General features: G+C 37.0%; 1 pseudogene across 1 annotated transcript; it reads left to right on the top strand.

The window, feature by feature from the left end:
* The first annotated feature begins 2,623 nt into the window (after nt 1-2,623).
* LOC100355114 (ras GTPase-activating protein-binding protein 1 pseudogene) lies at nt 2,624-5,456 on the top strand (annotated as a pseudogene). Its single transcript, XR_016232633.1, has one exon. The product of XR_016232633.1 is annotated as a ras GTPase-activating protein-binding protein 1 pseudogene (transcript).
* The last annotated feature ends 315 nt before the right edge of the window (nt 5,457-5,771 follow it).

Below are 5,771 nucleotides of genomic sequence, written 5' to 3' on the forward strand. Positions count from 1 at the left end.
ATTCATAAAGATGGTAAACAGTGGGGTCTATTGTGTAATTCAAAGGAGAAAACTTGGAAATGTATTATTCTGTATGAAATGTAGAACAGCATTTGTTTCCTGAATTAATTTAACTCAATGCCACTATCATCATTGTGATGTGGTCTTTTAATGTTTCAGGATCTCAGCATTATCATATTGCTGTCAGTGGGCCCTATGCCTTCAGTGGATAGTGTTCTTTGTATTCTATGCTGCATCTGCTTTGACAAATCCTAATGTCTGTGGTTCACTGAAAGAGACTGATAGAAGAAAATGTCCCAATAGAGGTCAATAAACTAGGGCAGTATAAATATATTGCTAGATTTGCCTACTATTTGCTAATCTGCATGTAGTTTGTAATTTTACATATTACAAACATTGATTCTCCATTCATTTTAAAATATAAATATACCTAATCTTTATTCATTGTATTTGGAAGAAGCTGAATACAATGTAAAAATGCCTTATTTTTCTCAAGAACTATAAAACTTAGCAATTACATAGTTCTTAGTCATTACTTGAAAGTCAAACACATAGATTATTTTATATATCCCTTACCACTCTGATTAGTGAGAAGGGAGAAAAATTGCATGCTATGGTGGGTTGTATTTTGTTATTTTCAAAGAAAAATTAAAATTCTGCTAATTTTCTTACTTACATGCAAAATACTTCTAAAATTTTTTGAAATGTAATGTTTGACTGGACTTTTATAAAACAGAGAAGACACACTTAGAACTTTCTTGGTCATGACTGAGTATAGTCAGTTTGGCCCTCTCAGAAGAAATCAGAAGAATTATTAGCAGTATCTTAAAAGTTGATATCTATAAGGTAACTTTGGTTTTTGTCTCTTTAAAAATATTTCTCATCACCCAAATTGTTCCTAATCTTTTCCCTTTACATACATTGTGTAGATGGATTTTTTCAGACCAATTCAGATTATACTGAATCTCTACTTTAGCTAGCCCAAGAGAATCAGTTAAGCTTTTCTGCTCATATATATATATGATATACATATATATGTATATATATATACATATATATGTATATATATATATCCCAAACTTGCTGTGATATCATAAAGCTAGCCAAAGCTCACAAGAAAGTTTCATCTGTCGTTGATCAGAAAATCTTAGAAATTTAACAATTTGAGGCAATGTGTAGCTCATGTAGACCAAATCCTTCATTCCCCAGGAAAAGAAATTTAATCCCAGGAAAGTGGAGTGACTTCTTCAAGGCCATGCAAGAGTGAGGAGTGGGGTTGGAGTGGAGTTCTTGTTTTCTGACTCAGGACATCTTATCCTTTCAATTCCATTTGCCTTTCACTTTTTGCAATAGGCCACTAGGGAAGAGTATTCAGAACTGGAAATTACCACGATTTATTCCTTCTCCATGCACTGTGACAGTGCTGGAAAAAGCAGGAATCACTAAGAGTGATCCTGGGTGCATTCTGACACCCCATAAAGGCCCTGCCATTTGGAAGGCACTCCTTCTCCCTCCACATTAATCTTCTTGCTTACACTAAGTTGCCTTTGGTTTTCTCAGGTCAGGAATCCACTGGAAAGCAACACGGGAGAAACTTGATGTCTTCCTCTTGTCCTGCTTGCTCTAAAGTTCAGGCTTTGTAGGGGTCATTCTGATTCTGAGAGGGTATTACACTGAAATGTGAGAGCAGGAGAACACTTTTCCAGATGGATCTGTATTTAATTAGGTAGGCAAGTCAATCTAATTCTGACATTTAACAGCTTAACTCTCTAATACTGAAAGGCAATTTGTGAAGTAAAACATTTATTAAAAATCAACATAAAGGCAAACCCAGGATGTTCATTTTTAAAGTGATGGATAGCAACACTGTTCTACCTAATGTTACCTAATCCCAGTAGCATAATAATTATCATACTAATTACATCAACTTTATTACCTTAACTGTTCTCAACAGTTAGAACAGAATATTATTATAGAAAATTCCATGTATGATTTTAAATAAAAGGAAGTTATATGAAAATTATTGTATTTTAAAATTTGAATAGAAACACATAAGAAACATTTAAAATATAAGGATGATTTCAAAGCAAAGAAAAACCTATATATAATTTTATATTTATTCACTATCACATGATTCTTTTAATATATATTTAATGCTTTTTGCTATTTTGCCATTCTTTTTATTTAAATTTAATTATTTGACAGAGAGAGAGAGAGAGAGAGAGAGAAACACTCCCATCCACCTTATTCACTCCTCAAATGCTCACAATAGCCCCCAGGTGGGCTGAGGGCTGGGAGCTGGGGACTCAACAAGGGTGGCAGGAACCCAATTACTTGAGCCATCACTGGTGTCTTCCGTGGCCCACACTGGCAGGAAGCTAATGGATAGTTACCAAATAAATAAAAATCAAAACAATTAAACAGCTATGAAATTTGTAAAAAGTATTCTGGTTACTCTGTTAAAATTTTATATTTCAAAATCAATGGTTTAATTATAATTTCATTTATAGATGGCTTAAGCTGTTAAAAAAAAACTTGATCACTATTTACTCCAGTAATATTATCCTTGTAATTTTCTACATGTTAAGAGTTTTTGACATGGTTTTTTTATAATGTGAAAAAAACAAAATATGGGTGCGGACGCAGTTGCGTGAGCGATTTCTGCTTCTCTCCGTGCGGTGGAGCAAGGCTTGTTCCTCTCCCACTCAGCCGCGCAGGTTCGACATTTTTTTTCCTCCCCAAGGTTGAATTGACCAAAGCAATGGTTATGGAGAAGCCTAGTCCCCTGCTGGTCGGGCGGGAATTTGTGAGACAGTATTACACACTGTTGAACCAAGCCCCAGACATGCTACACAAATTTTATGGAAAGAACTCTTCTTACGTCCATGGGGGATTGGATTCAAATGGCAAGCCAGCGGATGCAGTTTATGGACAGAAAGAAATCCATAGGAAGGTGATGTCACAGAACTTCACCAATTGCCACACCAAGATTCGCCATGTTGATGCTCATGCTACTCTGAATGATGGTGTGGTGGTCCAGGTGATGGGACTGCTCTCCAATAATAACCAGGCTTTGAGGAGATTCATGCAGACATTTGTCCTTGCTCCTGAGGGTTCTGTTGCAAATAAATTCTATGTTCACAATGATATCTTCAGATACCAAGATGAGGTCTTTGGTGGCTTTGTCACTGAGCCTCAGGAGGAATCTGAGGAAGAAGTAGAGGAACCTGAGGAAAGGCAGCAGACACCTGAAGTGGTACCTGATGATTCAGGAACTTTCTATGACCAGACTGTCAGCAATGACTTGGAAGAACACCTAGAGGAACCCGTTACTGAACCAGAGCCTGATCCTGAACCAGAACCAGAACCAGAACCTGTCTCTGAAATCCAAGAGGAAAAGCCCGAGCCAGTATTAGAAGAAGCTACTCCTGAAGATGCTCAGAAGAGTTCTTCTCCAGCACCTGCAGACATAGCTCAGACGGCACAGGAAGACTTGAGGACATTTTCTTGGGCATCTGTGACCAGTAAGAACCTTCCACCCAGTGGAGCTGTTCCAGTTACTGGGATACCACCTCATGTTGTTAAAGTTCCAGCTTCACAACCCCGTCCAGAGTCTAAGCCTGAATCTCAGATTCCACCGCAGAGGCCTCAGAGGGATCAAAGAGTGAGAGAGCAACGAATAAACATTCCTCCCCAGAGGGGCCCCAGGCCAATTCGTGAGCCTGGAGAGCAAGGTGATGTTGAACCCCGAAGAATTGTGAGACACCCTGACAGTCACCAGCTCTTCATTGGCAATCTGCCTCACGAGGTGGACAAATCGGAACTGAAAGATTTCTTTCAAAATTATGGGAATGTGGTGGAGTTGCGCATCAACAGTGGTGGAAAGCTGCCCAATTTTGGTTTTGTTGTATTTGATGATTCTGAGCCTGTTCAGAAGGTCCTTAGCAACAGGCCCATCATGTTCAGAGGTGAAGTCCGTCTGAATGTGGAAGAGAAGAAGACTCGAGCTGCTAGGGAGGGAGATCGTCGCGATAACCGCCTGCGGGGACCTGGAGGCCCTCGAGGTGGGCTGGGTGGTGGAATGCGAGGCCCTCCCCGTGGAGGCATGGTGCAGAAACCCGGATTTGGAGTGGGAAGGGGGATTGCTCCACGGCAATGAATTACCCATCGCTGATCATCACACAGCCGTACAAACCCCAGCTCCTGCAGAGTGGTGAATTTCTTCAACCAGCCTTTCTTGGAGTATGACCTAGTCTGTTATAAACTGCTTACGTTTGTACAACTTCACTTCTCTTGTGTTAATGGTGTGTGCTCCATTTCCCTCCTTCTTCCCTTTAGTCCTTCACTTCCAATTTTGTGGAATGATATTTTAGGAGTATTGGATTTATAAAGAAGATAAAGACAAAAGACTGAATTTCCTTGCTTACACTTTGCATATACAGACTGGATTTTTTTAAAATAGCCATTTCCCCAAAGGAATGTGTCTTGCTTATTACTGACATTTGGTATGTTTCATTCATTGGAATATTCTTATTTTCTACATGTTCCAGAAACCTGTGAGATACAGGATTTGATAAACATTTTGAAGGCAAGAAAAATCCAATTGTTCTATGAGAGTCATGACCTTCTGGTGTAGAAAAGTTGCCACTGAAAAATTTAACAAGTTTCATTTTCTCTAGTATGGCTAAAAACTGAATAAAAGGTGTTAATAGAGTTAATTTGTTTTGGTATGTGATCACAAAACAATTCTGAAACACTGTTTCTACCACTAAAACTTAAATTGTGAGATAGGTTTTAAATGTGTAGTATGCAACTGATGAGCTTTTCTTGAACTGTTAGAATTTTTTTGAAGTAGAATTTTTTTCATGTTTAATTTGTATTTGTAAAAAAAAATAGAAAACAAAAACAAAAAAAGTCCCGAAATCCAAATAACAAAAAACCAGAGCAAAACTGTTGTGCCTTCTCTTTGATTCCAGTCTTGACAATTGTTTAAACAAAAATAAATTTAAAAAAATTCTAGATTTGTTTTTACCAGGTTAAGAGTATGTGGGAAATTGTAGAATCCCTTTATCAACACCTTGTTTGTTTGTCATCTGTTAACATTTGTTATGCCTTATTCTAAAATTGAGTCTCAAACTGGAATGTCTTTGAGGACAGATATTTCTATAGAGGTCCTTTGACCTAAATAGTTCTGCATTTGTATTAAGTTTTATTTTGATATCTAACCGGATTCCTAATCATAGCCCATAAGAAGGAATGTGACTTTAATATTGGACTTCACTGATATACTCGAGTGTCTGCAATTTTTTTTTCCTTTAAATCATAGCCATATGGTAAATTTTCTATTTTGTTAAGGTTCTCTTTTATTGATGGGCATGCAGTGGGTATTTCTTGGAAATGGCCAAATTTTTATTAAAATATTTCTGGAAGAAAATTAAAAAAAAACAAAAACAAAATATGATGAAATGTTCAGCTTTGAGAACTGTTTAAATTATGTAAAAGCAGCTGTTAGCATAATACATAGCTATAAAAATATAGTCTTAAAGACAAAATATAAATAGGCAAAAATGTTTATGTTATAATATTAGTTAAAAATTGAATGCATTCTGTTGTTAGAACTATGTTTATTTCAGCATGTGGAGGAATACTGAAGGGGAAAGTAGAAAATGAAACTTGATTTAGACTGTGTGGTAGCCTTTTGTTGCTCTCATTGTGTTATTTAGTTCAGTTAAAAATGTGATGTCTCCGGTATCACTGAAAGATATGAGTTA

Source organism: Oryctolagus cuniculus, chromosome 4, assembly GCF_051225735.1.
Source record: "Oryctolagus cuniculus isolate XC-2025 breed Fujian yellow rabbit chromosome 4, ASM5122573v1, whole genome shotgun sequence".
NCBI lineage: Eukaryota > Metazoa > Chordata > Mammalia > Lagomorpha > Leporidae > Oryctolagus > Oryctolagus cuniculus.